Here is a 16,208-nt window from a genome sequence, read left to right as displayed (position 1 = left end):
ATCGTGGAAAGGTGGACTCGGTTTGTTGTTTGGATGTAGTAGTTTAAGCTGCATAGTTTTGCTCACCAGTTTGCAGGTTTGGTAAGGCTGTCGAGTGAAGGAGTTGGGTGAGATACCTGTGCTAAGAGAGGAAAATGTGTTGGCTGGAGCGGTGTATTTCTATTCCTAGAAAACAGTTGACATGCCCAAGATTTTTGAGTTGAAAGCAAACAGCCATGTCTCGGTTAAGGTATGAAATTTGCTCTTTGTTGTTGTCGGTTTTTAGCAGGTCATCCACATTTATGAGGACTAATATGCTGACATTATTTTAATTATATATGAGCGAAGATGATTCTGCTTGGCTGGACTGAAACCCACGAGCAGTAAAATAATACACAAAAATTGATAAACTATTATCATGGAGAGTGCTTTAGATTGTTTAGAGACTTCTTAAGTAAGTAGACATGGTTCAGAAGGTTTGGATCAATGAATTCAGGAGGTTATTTCATATAGATTGTCTCTTGTGGAGTGCCATGTTGGAAAGCATATGAAATATCAAATTGCGGTATCATCCAATCTTGATGGATAACAATTGTAAGAAGTATGTGTATAGTTGGAATTTTAGCTACCATACTAAATGTATCGTCATAGTTAATCTTGAATTCTAATCGATTACCTTGGGCTACCAATCTCGCCTTATATCATATAATCTTCCCTTCCAAGTTGGTTTTGGTTGTGCATGTCCAGCATGATCCAAAGACAGTGTGATTCAATGGAAGGTGTGTTAAGATCCACGTTCCTTATAATTGAAGGACTTGAATTTCTTCTTGCATAGAATGACACCAATGAGGGTATTTAGAGGTATGTTTGTAAGAAGTTGGATTAGGAAGTGATGTGGTGTTATGTAGTAAGTTCAGTTTTTGAATTGGTTTGAGTGTTCTTGTTTTGGAACAAGTGAGCATATGGTGATGGGTTGATTGGGTTGTATGGTTTCGGGTAGAGTTGTAGGTTGAGGTTGTGTGGGAGATAAATTGATAGGGGGATAAGGATATGTTGAGGGTGACATTGGATAAGATTGTGTAGAAGGTAATATGTAGGATTTGGGTTATAAGAGAAATGGTTGGATTGGAGAGGAATTGTGGTTTGTTGTGGGTGGTGATACATTTTGTGGAGAGTGAAAGAATGGCGAGTGTTCAACAAAGACAACATGATGTGAGACAATGAGTTTGTTTGAATTTGGATTGAAGCATTTAGGGTTCGATTGATAACATGTGCAGCCAAACACACAAAGATGTGTGTAGGATGGCGGAGAGTGGTGAAGATCTTCATATTGAGAGATATTATTAGTAGTTTTGGTGGGCATTCTATTGATAAGGTGAACTGCTGCATATAGTGCATCCATCTAAAATTTGTAGGGAAGATGTGCTTGATGTAACAATGTTCTGGTACTTTTAATAAGATGTTGGTACTTCAGTTCTACCACACCATTTTGTTTTGGTGTGTACAGACAGTAGTATTGATTTATGATGCCATTGTTATTGAGAAATTTTTTTTGGAGATAGTTATTGTATTATATGCCCCCATCCGACCGCGTCACTTTTATTTTAGTATTAATTTGGTTTTGAAGTAAGTTAATGAAGTGAATGGTAAGATGTGTGTATTCAGACTTTGTATGCATAGGAAAGATCCAACAAAATTTAGAGAACTCATCAATAAAGGCAATGTAGTATTTATAACCTTGATAAGAGATAATTGGGGAAGGACTCCATACATTGCTATGAATAAGTTCTAGTAATTTGTATTTCATTTTGATATTAAGCACAGTATTTGTGGCTTTTGTTGAGATTTCAAATGTCACATGAGGGAGGACTAGATGGAATGTAGAGAGAGTGAAGGTTGGAAATCACCTTCATGATGTCGAAATTAGGGTATCTCAATTGCCAATGTCATATGTCGATCTTCTTGGTTGTTGATAAAGAGAAGGTAAGAGCTTGTGGATGGGAAGTATGAGATGGAATGGAATAGAGTCCTTTAGAATTGGGACCCTAGAGAAGTATTTGCTGAGTATGTGGATCAGAAATAGTAAACCTATTAGGATCAAAAGATACCATTGCATTATTATCCTTGGTTAGTTTGTGAATAGATAAAAAGATTGAGAGATAATAATAGAGTGTGATGGATTTGAGTGAGTTTGAGCTTATGAGGGGGGGGGGGGGGGGAAAATTTCAAAGCCTTCTGTGCGTAAGGAAGAATTTCAACGCTTCTGTGATGTATCAGAACTACTTGTTTATTGTCAACAAGAACTTGCCCCCCTCCATGGTAAGGATTAACTTGCTGAAGTTGATTAAGATCTTGAGTGGAGTGGGCTATTACTCCAAATCAAAGACCCACTCCTTAAAGGTGGCATTGAGTGCTTGAGGTGGAGTTGTAGGTGTGTACTTGAGGTTGGCCCTATGTCAACAAATGGATGTAGAATGGCTGACCTTATGGCAGATTTGACAAGTGATATTGAGCCTTGAAGATGATCTCCCACCACGAGATCCACCTGAGAATCCTCCCCTTTGAGTTTTTCCTCTTCCTCTAGTAAATGAAGTATTGTCTCCGGGATGCTTAGAAGGCCATAGAAGGTTCGGTAGGTGCTTGTCTTGCTTTTTCAGTTCTGATGTTAATTTCTTCACTGCATAGTAAGGAGTACAAGTCCTCTAGAGTAATCGGTTGTAAACATGTGTGGATCGTTATAATGAATGCATTTTATGAAGGAGGTAATACATAATGACTTCTTCTTGATCTAGTTTTGATCCAACGACTGCAATTTGATCTACAAGTGTTTTAATTTCAGTCAAGTATTGAGCCATGGCTTGATACTTCATAAATATATGGTACAGTTCATTCTTCAATTGAATCACCCTAGATTTGTTTGTAGGCTGTAGTTGACACTCTAAGGTTTCCCAAATCTTCGCCTTAGTGTTAAGATGAAGAATAGGTGGAAAAACAATGGAGATAGGGTACAATATAGGGCTGCAGTGAGGTTCTGATTGATAAGTGTCCACATTTGAAATTGATGGTTTACATTGCCACTTTAATTGTCACTTGTGATTTTCATTGGACATTGATTGTTGTCATCTAAAAAACCATTGAATCCATTTGCAGTGAAGATCTTAAGGATTTAGGATCTCCATATATTATATGTGGTTGGGGTAAGTAGATTTTGGGAGCATTGTTTGAGAAGGGAGGTTAAAAACATTAGGGAGGGAGGTATTTGTAAGGATTGAGTGGGTTTAATAGAAGTTTGGGAATCTGACATTGTAGAGCCTTCCATGTCTCAAGTAAGAAGAGGCTTAGTAATGCTGCAGGTTGCTTATCTTACTGGCCTTCATTATATGGATGTTGCCTTACAATGTGAGTGGTGATCTGCGAACAAAAGCTACCGATCTGCTAGACGATGGGATGCTCTGATGTGAACAGTGAAGCTCATGACAAAGAAAGAAATAAAGTTGCATGCACCAACAAAGAAGAAGTAATAAGGTACTAAGGCATAACATTTTCCTTTTTACATGCTTGTGTAAACAGTACACAAGATATATAGTGATATGTGGATGTTTCTAGACATGATGCTACTCCATGTTATTCTGCCATTCAGTTGTTGTAATGAGTGGATTTGTTTGGAGACCACTGGTAGTAGTGTAGTGGTTAATAGCTACCACTATAAATTTCAATAAAATTTTTTGTAGGGAATTATAGCCCGATTTTCAGAACATATATATATATATATATATATAAAGATGGTCTACGGTCAGGATATATTTCGGTGGGCCTCACTTAATTTTTTTTTTAAAAAAAAAGAACTTATGATAAATTGATAATCATAATTCTAGAAAAAATTAAAAAAAATTGAAAATATCTGATAACTTTTGAGTGCTCCGACGCTTCCAAACCCCATGGTGGGAGAAAATATTGTGTGCGGTCTCCACACGTCTCAACAATGGCCCGGATGGGTGCTTGCAAATGCACAACAGCTTGGTTGCATCCGAGTCGTTGTCTGTATATGCTGACATCCCACGCAATATTTTTATCCATGACAGGACCTCCCTACCAACTTGAATCCCCGCAGACTACCATAATCTTATCGTGAAGATCAAGCCACACTTTAGTTTGCATTGCAAATTTTTTAGAGCAGATAAATCCTTACAATTTTACTTTAAGAGCACAAGTTTGATGAATTCTTTGTTGAATCCAAATTTGTCTTGTGAATCGCACTCGAGGTATAGAACGTAGTACGAACAAGAGAAAGAGACAAAGAAATAAAGAGTGCACATTTACACGAGTTTAGATAGAGTCAAACAATAATATTTTATTGTAGAAATGACCCCCTATTTATAGATTTCGGGGGTGCCCAGTGTACAATTGCTATCATTAAGATAAAATGGGTCGTCAGGTAGAGGGTGTGCCACCGTAATATGTCCGGGAACCCTCGTTGGACAACGAGCCTTCTCAAAGGGCCGGAGAGGCATTCTTTCAGAGCCTTTTGGCAATGGTATGAGGAGTTCTGGAATCAGATGAGAGAACTGGTCATAAACGACTGACCCTTATATTAATTTTTTCTTTCTCTTCATTTAGCTGTGCTTTTGTTCGTTTGACTCAGAGTTCCGATCAAATGAAACGACATTCAAATTTCCATCTTTTGACAATTCTATTACACTATCCTTTTGTGTTTGTTGGTGGGGCTATTAGATTTCCTCGATATCTTTGATGTACATTCTTATCATATTCATATTATCATTTGCAGCAAACTTAAAAAGTAAGCCTAAAATTATATTTTTTATTAAATCGTGCATAACTTATGAAAATTATTTATATTACAGTGATTAATAAGAATTTTTAGTAGATTAAATGTTTTAAATTTTAATTAAATGTAAATTAAAATAATTTTAAGAGAGTTATGATAATTATATAAGCTTTCATATGGTATTTTCACAGGAAATATCTTTAGATGTGAATTACGAAGTATTTTACTAACTTTTTTAATGTCAAGAAAGAGATTAATAAATATTAAATGTTTTCGCGCCAGACTGGAAATATTTGCTTAATAGATAAGAAGTTACATTTAACGGTCACTTAAGTAATTTATATGAAATAAATTTGGAATATTTACATTCATGCCACACAATTCCTATGCTTTTTTATATCTAACACATAAATTTTGATATTTATATTTATAACATTTTATCTATACATAACAAGATGTATTTCATTTTTTTTAAAATCAGTAATAGTGATATCTTTTTATGTGATATGAAATATTTAAATGTTATAAATGTAAAAATTAAAATGTATGTGTTAGATATATGAATAAATGAGAATATGTGGTATGTATGCAAATGACCCAATAATGAATTATATAAATATATTTAGCATAGCATGCTTGAATGATTGCCAACAACACTATAATCCGTATGAGCCTGTTTGTCATTGTAGTTCTTAGGTTTATTTTTTATTTCATAGATTCATTTTCTTAGTTGCTTTTGAGGTTTTTGTCGAGAAGCAAAGAGCATTCCAAAGCGATTGTTGTTGAAACCCGGAACCAGCAGCTGAGAGCAGACAAAAAAAGTTATATTAGGACGCTGTGCTATAAAAATATAATTAAATTGTCTCATAAATATTTGAAATTGTACGTCAAGAATGTAGCCAGTATGAATTTTGATGAGATCCAATGGCCTTAAAGTAAGGAGAACAATAAAAAACAGCTCACAAATAGGAGACCAAGATGCCGCATTTATCTGATTGAATACAGTCATCCGAGCCAAGCTTAAAGGTCAACCAAGTTATTAGAATGACAAAAATCACGATTCAAGTCCGGATAAATTAGACTTGAACAAACGGATCAGCACTTTAGCTAACCGCACAGGAAAGCTAATCAAGAGTATCCGCCTGCCTCTTGGCATACCAAACCCGAGGATAAAACTCAATTCATCACCATCAGCCATCCCAAGGATGACCCCAAAATTCCTCATTAAGGACCAAGAATTGGATATACAATATGGTCTAAAAATCATCTTGAAGGGCGTCCCTCATCAAGGAATGAGTTATCTATCGAGTTATGGGGATTCACCCTTTGTTTGATAGCTTAGTCTCATTCTGCTGATGGGAAGTTCTCATCAAATGATTGATAGTCGACAACCAAACTAAATTATTCAATCGACAAAGTCTAGCCAATCAAGCCAACCTTTTTGACCGAAAGTTAATTGAATCCAACCGATCGACTGTGTCGACTCAACCGAGTTGACCGAACCGGCCTCACCGAGCTAAAGTCATGCTAGTCAAGCTTACCTAGTTATAAGGCAACCAAGCACTACACAAGCATATATAAAATACCTAAAAGTTTCCTGTAACGATCCCATTGAAGAAGGGGTAGAAATGTAATATCATATATTATACCATCTTTTCATTAAATAGGGAGATCATTTTATGATAAATGACCAATAGCCAAGAAAATTGACTGCTCATTTTCTCTCTTTATCTCCCTTTTTTTCTTATTTTTTTTTGCGTTTTAACCCTTGGGGTGTGTTTCAGAGACAAATTAATATTTAACATCCTAAAAGGTGCGATGAGTATAGATAATATTCATAGATAAGAAGAGCAGCAACACGCGGAGAAAAAACTCATCACAAAAACACAAAAAGCATGGAATGCACCAGAGATTTCATTGATCAGAATATCCAAGAGTTGAAGGATTAGATGTAGGACACCATATGAGAGGCATGTCTCAGGGAAGAGGGCGACATCCTCGAGAAGAGGGTCGGCGCCCAATAGCCAATAGGCACCTTTAGCCCTAGACAGAGAAGGAGATTCCTAGTACTTAGACAATGACAATGTTGAATTAGCATCCATTCCCCCATTGAGGTTTCAAATCCTTGCAATAGAGTCCTACAAGGGTTAGACTAATCCAACCGACCACATAACATTCTTTAATTCAATGCTATGCTTATTGAGGATTACCGACACATTGCAGTGTCGACTTTTCTTTAACACGCTGATGAAGTCAACGTCAGACGATTCAATGGTTTATCATCACGAGTGAATGTTTCATTTGTCGACATCAAACAGATGTTTGTGGTGTAGTTTGTCGATGCCTAGAAACTGCATAAGAACTCACAGTCCCTCTTATAGATCAAACGAGGGCAGAAAGAGATTCTTCGCTCATTTGTCACTAGCTTCCAGAAGGAGCTGTTGGAGGTGTGAGACCTGGAGCCGGCAATGGATCGTGCCGCCCTAGCTCCATGACTAAAAGAGGGACCTTTTTAGTATGCATTGGGCATTCAACAACCAAAGATATTGGTCAAGTTATTGATGCTAGCTAATAATCATATCTTGGACGAGGAATACAACTCCAACCCCACCTCTTCCAGAGGAGAGCCTTCCATCATTTTCCTTAGAAGAGGGCTCCCCAAGGTGACAAGTGGAGGCTGATAGATAATTCACTGCCTTCCACCTCGACCAAGTTGTGAAGACCAACAACCACCCCAAGGTCCTAGGGTGGTTGATAGATCATACAACCGAGGAAGTTAGGCTCGATTTTCTGACCTGCAACCAGCTCACTACAACAAGCGCCAATTGCCTAACCTCAAACTACCAAGAACAATTTTGTTGAGTCTTTATGCTAGAGATAGTTGAAGCCACCCATATAAAGGATTACTTCAAGAAAGCACCACCAATGAAGACTAGAGCTCACCTTCATGATCCAAAGAAATATTGTGTGTACCACTAGGACTATGGCTATGATATGGAGAAATGTCGCCACATCTGGAGTCTGGTCAAGGAGTTGATTAGAGTAGGAAAGCTCGAGGAGTTTGTACCTTCAAGAGCAAAGACCCAGAGGTAGGGTAAAGCTCTAGTGGATTAATTTTTGGATGAACTTTTCTAAGCCGATGTCATACACATTGTTGGCATAGTTTCTGCCAACTTTTTATGGTGAAGAAGATTCATCTCACCGAGCCAATCTAATGAGGCTGACACATATTTTGTATAAACCCTATTCCCATTGCTTGTTTCGCTTAACATAAAAGTTCTAATATTTAGGCTTGGGCTAGTTTGAGGGAGCTTAATCGTTCATAAAATCTTCTTTAAAAGCAACATGAAAATAAACATGATTACTTAAAATATTTTTATTAAAAAAAGCCTTTAATAACTCTGTCTTTATCAGAACATATCGCATTCTAAATTTATTGAGAATAGAGGTTGTGGCGGAAGATATGATCAGAGCATCTCTCATCCAAATGAGCTTCCTTTTTTCTTCATTTTGGCCACACTACGATGGAGAGGAAAACTCCTCTCAAACACATGCTCTCATTCAATTTTTGTCTGCCGTAGGTTTGGTTCTCAAATTTTCCTTAAAATAAATTGCCGGTTTAATAAATTAAATTAAGCTTTGGTTCTCAAATTTTCCTTAAAATAAATTGCCGGAAAAAAATGTGGGGAATTTACAAACGTAGCACCTAATTGTTATGCATTTACTTATTTCATATCTGTACTTTGATTTTTACATCTAAAACACTCTATCTAGGCAAAAAGTGTAATTTACCTTTTGATTTATCTCTTTAAACATTAAAAAAAAAATGTTTAGCCTGTAAAAATAAAAATTTAGGTATGAGATAAGTTAATGTATAAAAATTGTGTATGTAAATTTCGCTTGTATATCTTTGGGGGGTTAAAAGGCTAACCTTACTACAATTCTCGAAGGATGGAAAAAATTTGCATCTGTAAGACATACACAATGTTGAGTATATATAATCAAGATTATATAGATGTTATATCGATATTATTTTCGCTTACATATAATAAGCGTATCGCTATATCCGACGAAACCTCAGAGATTCTAAGCTCTTCTTCGTCTGTTAATGGAAGCCATTTCCTCCTCTCTCTTGCCTTTCTCTTCTCCTCCTGTCGTCTCCTCCTCGAAAAAGTCTTCTCCGGTCTTATCTCATGGCCTCCTCCCTACCCCAGTTAGCCGTAACTTTCATGTTGCTGCTGTGGCCTCGCCTCTACGAAGCAGTAGAGCCTGCCGCATGGTTATGGCTTCTTCTGCAGTGAGCCGAAGGACACTGTCGGAGGGGTGGGATCTATCCGCAGCTGCTTCAGGTTCTGTTTGGGTGCGGAGGTTCGAAGAGCTCGACACCACCAACATGCTTCTCAGGCAGCGGATCGTTTTCCTAGGCTCACAGGTTGATCTGTAACTCTGTTTATTTAGATTCCGAAAAACACATGCGCTTAACTAAGCAATTCCTTTCTAGATTCCTGCATTTTGGGCTTTTTATTTTTTTGCTTGTAGAACGCTTTAGAGATAACTGGTAAATGATTATTAGATATAAACAAATGAAGCATTGGAATTTTTCGAGGGTTAATTTACAGTAAATAAAACCATGGAGGCCTAGGCTTATCCTAGATAATAAACTTAGAAAAATTAATAAAAATTGCATTCGAAAATTTTCCTCCTCTGAATAATTGCAGGAGTGTTGGTACAACAATTGAAAGAGTATCAATACAACGATGCCTTATAGATGACTTAGAATAGCATCAAACATCTGTTGGTATGGTATAATGAGACTTAGGTAGATGTGGTGATGAAAACATGGGTTGGCTATAATTCTGATAATCTTGTGAACAATCGCAATATTAAAACTTTGGACTGTGATGGCTATAAATCTGAAGAGGTGGTGAGAGACAACCAAAGTGTGATGATAATTGCAAACCTAAGGATGATTATTGTAGTAGCATATCATAGATTAAGACATGATAAGTTCGAAGGGGGTGACCATGACAAATCACAGGTAACAGCTATGCAAGCTTGAAGGCGTTGGAAATATTAGGCAATATGATGGAAGCTTTGCTTAACATAATCTAGAGGTTATTATGGCTTTGAAGCACACATCGGCCTTTGGATCAAAGATGGTGATAGCGACAAACCTAATGTTGAGGTCAGTGATCAACTTGGCTCTTATGAATGAATTAAAGGTAATCTTTATAACCAGCTCGATGTAGTAGCCTCCTCAAACCTGAAGGCAATGGATATGGTGCATCTAGGAGCCATTATCTTGGCTGGGCCTAAATTTGACAATAACTATCAGTCTGAAGGTGGTTGTGGTAGTGGTATTTCTTTTTTTCAAAGAAAAAAAAATAAAATGGAGGGAATGATGCAGACAAATAAAATGATAAAGGTGTGACCAAGAGCATCGTATCAAGATTTCATATAATTATCGTCATTATTGTCAAGATATGGAAGAAAGAACAAGCTTGATTGATTGCCCTCTTTTGCCCTTCTTTAGATTCAATTCATGCTTTAAATCAAGTAGCTTGGTGAATCTAGGAGCTATGATCTTAGCTGGACCTAAAGGTGACAACAACTATTAGTTTGAAGCTGGTTGCGGTGGTGGTGTTTTTTTATTTCAAAGCAAAAAAAATAGAGGGAATGATGCAAACAAATAAATGATAAAGGCATGAAGAAGAGCATTGATTTAAAATTGCATATAATTATCGTCATTATGGTCAGGATATGGAAGAGCAAACAAGCTTGATTGATTGCCTCCTTTTGCCTTTCTTCGGGTTCAATATATGTTTCAAATCAAGTGACATTCCACTTTCTATACGTGTATGGTTGGCCTCTCTTTGCTCCAAACAATCAATATGTAATAGAAAAGAGTTCAAATTTTCCTCCTAATCCCTTTGTTCAACCACTGCAAACAATGCCATTAAGATTTCATTTCAATTGAAAATCACTCTCAATTCGTCTATAGCATGAAAGTTTTCCACATTGCTATTAATGTATTTTGCCTTTCTTCTAATAAAAGAATTTCATGTAAGGGTGTAAGTGAGTTGTTCAACTCGCGAGCCAGTATGAACTTGACTTGTTGATGAACTCGTGATTTGAGTTAACGAAGTCACGAGCTCGAATTTGACTTTGATTATAACTCATAATGTATGATATTGAGTTTGAGTTTGACGAAGCTTAGCTCATTAGCTTGCAAGCCGGATAGACATTGAATTTTAATTACAATTCTTTTGAACTTCTTTTCTCCCCATCGATGACTTATTTAATGAGCTCATGCAACAAATTTTCCATTTGTCCCATCATTGCCATCTCTTGCAAGTTCTCGTCGGTTCCTCCTGTTAGTCTTGTCGATGCTATCTACCATGAGTTTCCATTGCAACTTATCCCACCATTCCCATTAATTCCATCTTCTGGAAGTTCTTGTTGTGATTTCTCTCAATAGTTTCATTGATGCCATCTTCCATGAGTTCCTTGCAATGCCATATCCTGCAAGGTCATGATTTTACTCGTTGCCATCTTTGACAAGATTTCATCAATGCTAGCTAACTTCTGCGGCTAGGGTTTTGAGATGTTGTCTCGAGCTCAAGTCCATTGGTATTCTAGCCAGTTGAGCTTGAGCTTGTCATTTGAGCTGGATTCAAGCTCGAGGTCGAGTTTGAGCTTGCCATTGGCTATGGGGTAGGGGAGTCGAGCTTGAATTGGCTATAACTCAAGCATAATTGAACTCTTTTAAACCCCTCATATTATGTACATATTTTTTAGTTGAGTGTATTATAAAACTTGCTTGTGAGTAAATCTCTTGGAGCAACTAGGTAGCTATTCCAACCTTTGAACTTGAATGAGTTCAATTCTTTATCTTTTCTTCCATTTTCCCCCTCCCTCTAGCTCTTAATTTTCATATCCTTCCACAAACTTAACCTCTATTGCTACTCTATTTTTAGCCTTAGGAGTTGGGGCCATCCACAACGTCTTTCAAAGTTTTGGCCTCTTCTCTCATCTCGTATACTAATCCCTAAATACATCACCTCTTGGAATTCTTTCCAAACCAAAGCCTAACTTTAATTCCACTACTTTCGCCACCCTTCATGCTTTTCTCCACATTAATCTTAACCCTAACACGACCTCCACCCTCTCAGCTTTGCCTTAAGCAACTCTTAACCAAGCTTCATTAGTCCCATAAGTCACAAATTATGTCCCCCACACCTCATATTATCAAAACCCACCACTAGGGGTGTAAACGAGCTGAACATGAGCGACCCCAAAGCGTGTTCGTGTTTGGCTCGTTCGGAATTTTATGTGTTCGAAATGAGCTCATTTTAGAATTGCTCGTGAAAGCCTTGTTCGCATTTGGCTTGATTTAAATTCAAATTTGTTTGTATTAGTCGTGTTTTGCTCGAATATGAGCTAAACATGCTTCCATAATTTTTTCTTTTAAAATTTTAACTCAAAATGAAGTTTTTGTTTTAGTTTATTTCTAAAATAAAAATAAAAATGAATTTTTTCATTTCCTATTCACGCACATAAATTTTTTTTTTTATTATTTTGATATAATTCCAATATAAGAAGAAATAAATTCTTCCCATTTCCCATTCAAGGACAGGAGAAAACTAAAATTTTCGTTTCATTTTTACATTTATATAGAATTTCTAATTTGAATTACTTCCCATATAAGAGATGTGGAACTAAAAAAAAGAAGGGGGTGGAATTGGCAAGGAGACGAGAATTGTGGGGGCATTTACATACATACCACCCAATTCTTGTGCATTTACATTTATATCACATCAAAAAAGGGGACTTTTATGGGAAAATCTCATCATCTTTAAATATATACCACCCCACTCTTATTTATTTACATATTCAGAGAAATTAGTGTTTATAAAAATGAGCAGTATGGTGATATCACATTCTCAGTTTAACTGTACGTTAGATGCTCTATTTTAAAAACATTTACATACCACGCAAACCCTATTTATTTGCATATCTAACACCTTAGCATTATAACTATAGAAACCAAATAATTTTTAAAAATAATAAAATTTAGCATTTTTAGTACATTTAAAAATTAATATAAAATGATAAAAATAAATATTATGATTTAATTATTTAATTATTTCGAGCCAAAATGAGCCAAACACGAATGAACGAACTTTTGTTCATGTTTAGCTCATTTATAAATTGATTTAAAAAAAAAAATTGTTCGTGTTCGGCTCGTTTGCTTATTGAACGAATCGAGCACGAGCTATTTAATGAGCTGAACATGAGTTGTTCACGAATGACAAGCTTTTTTGACAGCCCTAGCCACCACAAAGCAATAGTGTCCGTATTTTTCTCAAGGTCCTACTATCAATGCATCAAATTTTCCCTTAGAGCTAAGGCTCCAGTGGTTTCACCAAATATCAAAGAAGTTTTGAAGGCATATCAAAGGGCATGCAATTACTGCAAAAGTGCAAGCATCTTTAACAAGTAGTGGCTTAATTTCCACATGTGAACATCTAATTCCCGTTGTGCTTTCACTTAAACTTGGTATATTTATTTTTTGCGTAAAAATTTAGGTTATTGATAAGTTGGCAACTTTATGAATAGTTTCAAGACCTTTAAGTAGTGGGTATCATATAAAACAAAGCCAATCCTATAGCATAAAACCTACACTAGTCATTCATATTTAATGATGACATGTTTGTGAGGATGTGGCCCACAAATTTTACTTTGAAGACTCTTGATTATGTGTTCAAATGTAAAAACAAAAAATTATATTTGCTTGTTTTTTATCGTTTGGTTTAACAATCTATATTTGTTTATTTAATTTTTAGAAAATCGCTTGTTCAATAATTGCTTGAAGTCTTTTTTTTTTTTTTTAACATGCTTTTTTAACATGCTTGAAAAAACATCTTTTCAAAGAAACAACATTTTTTCTTTATGGCATAAACATTATTTTTTCCAGAAAATATAGCATAAACATTATTTTTTTCCAGAAAATATAAAAACCTAACTCATTTGTGCACTTCACATTGTTCATCCAAGGATGTTTCCTATGCCTATAATGAAAAATATTTTTTTTTAAGGACTACAAACATATAGAACTTGGTTCAAGTTGTAATGTTGGGTACAATGTGTACGAAGGAGGTGTATTTGAAGCCATTGCTTATAATGAATAAGATGATTTGGGCATGAAGATAATTTTGGAGAATAATTTGACAAGGAGTTAGGAAATTTTCAAAGAAAATTTAACATGCTTGAATAGACATCTTTCAAAGAAACAACTTTTTGTCTTTATAGCATAAACATTATTTTTTTTCAGAAAATATAAAAACCATTTGATTCATTTGTGCACTTCACATTGTTCATCCAAGGATGGTTCCTTTGCCTATAATGAGAAATATTTTTTATTTGAGGACTATAAACATAAAGAACTTGGTTCAAGTTGTAATGTTGGGTACAATGTGTACGAAGGAGGTGTATTTGAAGCCATTGCTTATAATGAATAAGATGATTTGGGCATGAAGATAATTTTGGAGAATAGTTTGACAAGGAGTTCAGAAATTTAGTATTTGAGTGGGCATACAATTGATGAGAAATGTTGTAGTTAGCACTTCTCCCTATAAATGTTTTGAAAATGGTGAGGTAGAAATGTTTGATTTTTTTTTTTTTTGGGTAATGCCAACAATGTGCATTAGTAAATAATCCATTGATCCAACAGGTAGGACCTAAGGATTGAGCGATAGTAAATAATCCATTAGTTCAGAGTATATGAATTTTAACTTGAAATTGAGTTTACAATGTCTTATTAAAATATTAAATATGGTATTTTTTTTAAATGAGGATATTCAACATAGACGGGTGAGATACTTGAATAAAGTTTTCAATAAAAAATTTGATAATATGACTAATTTTACTTATCTTAATTTCATTAATAATAATAAAACCTTTTGTTTTTGTCATCACATTTGTGAAACAGATGTTAAGGAGGCTTTAAAAAAATGAAATGTGAAAAATCAATAAGAACTAATGGTATTCCAATATAAGTGTGAAAATGTTTAGGAGATATTGAAAATTTATTGGCTTAATAAACATTTTGATATTATTTTAAAAAGTAAAAGGATTCCCAATGAGTAGTGGAAGAGTATTTTGGTCTTTATTTTTAAGCATAAAAAGGATGCACAAGTGTGTGCAAATTATAGATGAATTAAGTTTGTGTCATACATTACATAGAGGAATTAAGTTTGTGTCATACATTAAAATTATGGGAGAGAGTAAGTGAACATAGGTTAAGATGTGATACAAAGATTTCTCAAAATTAGTTTGAATTTATGACGGACAAGTCTACTATGGAAGCTATGCATTTATTGCGAAGTTTGATGAAGAAGTATAGAGAGAGTAATGAGGATCTATGTATGATATCATTGATTTAGAAAAAGCTTACAATAATATTTCAAGAGAAGTACTTTTGAGAGTTCTAGAAAAAAAGGTGTTGATATGGCTTATATTTAAGTTCATTAAAGAAATGTTTACTTGAGCTGTTACTTGTGTTTGAACAAAAGGATTGACCAAGTATTTTTCAATTTCAGTTGGATTACATCAGGGTTTGATTTTAAGCCCATATCTGTTTGGTTAATTATGGTTGTTCTTACTTAGCATTTATAGGAGGATGACCTTGGTGTATGTTTTTCACTGATAATATCCTTCTTGTGGATAAGAATAGAGAAAGAATTCAAGAAAACTTTGAAATATATAGGTTAACTTTAAAGTCTAAAGGCTTTCGTTTGAGTAGATTTAAAATTGAATACATAGAATGTAATCTTAGTAGTAGTAGATCTAGTGGCGGTGCTCTAACAATGGGTGATCAAGTCGTTAAAAGGAGTGAATGTTCAAGATATCTCGGGTTTATCATTCAAAGTGACGGTGATATTAGTAGAATTCAATTTGGATGGTTGAAGTGGAAGAATGCATTGAGCCTATTGTGTTATAGGAAAGTACCGCTTAAACTTGAAGGAAAATTTTATATGCCAGTGGTGAGACCTGCGATGTTTCATGGCATAGAATGTTGGCTTATGAAAGAGAAGCATTAAACTAATTTATGTGTTGTGGAGATGAGAATGCTTAGGTGGACGAGTGGCTTTACACTTAGAGACAAAATGTGAAATGATTATATCCGGGAAAGGATTGGTGTAGCTCCAGTAGACGAGATTAGAGAGAGTCATTTGGTCACATTAATCGACGATCATCTGATGTCCTAGTTAGGAGAGTAGATGTATTATATTTGACTTATGTTAAGAAAGGTAGAGGTAGACCTAAAAAGATTTGGGCATGTTATATAAAAGATGATCTTAATTTATTAGAATTAAATGAAAATATGACACTCAATAGGACGCTATGGATGAAAATGATTTATGTAGCCCACCCCACTTAG

Source organism: Phalaenopsis equestris, unplaced genomic scaffold, assembly GCF_001263595.1.
Source record: "Phalaenopsis equestris unplaced genomic scaffold, ASM126359v1 Scaffold000002, whole genome shotgun sequence".
Taxonomy (NCBI): domain Eukaryota; kingdom Viridiplantae; phylum Streptophyta; class Magnoliopsida; order Asparagales; family Orchidaceae; genus Phalaenopsis; species Phalaenopsis equestris.
This window is presented reverse-complemented; position numbering follows the sequence as displayed.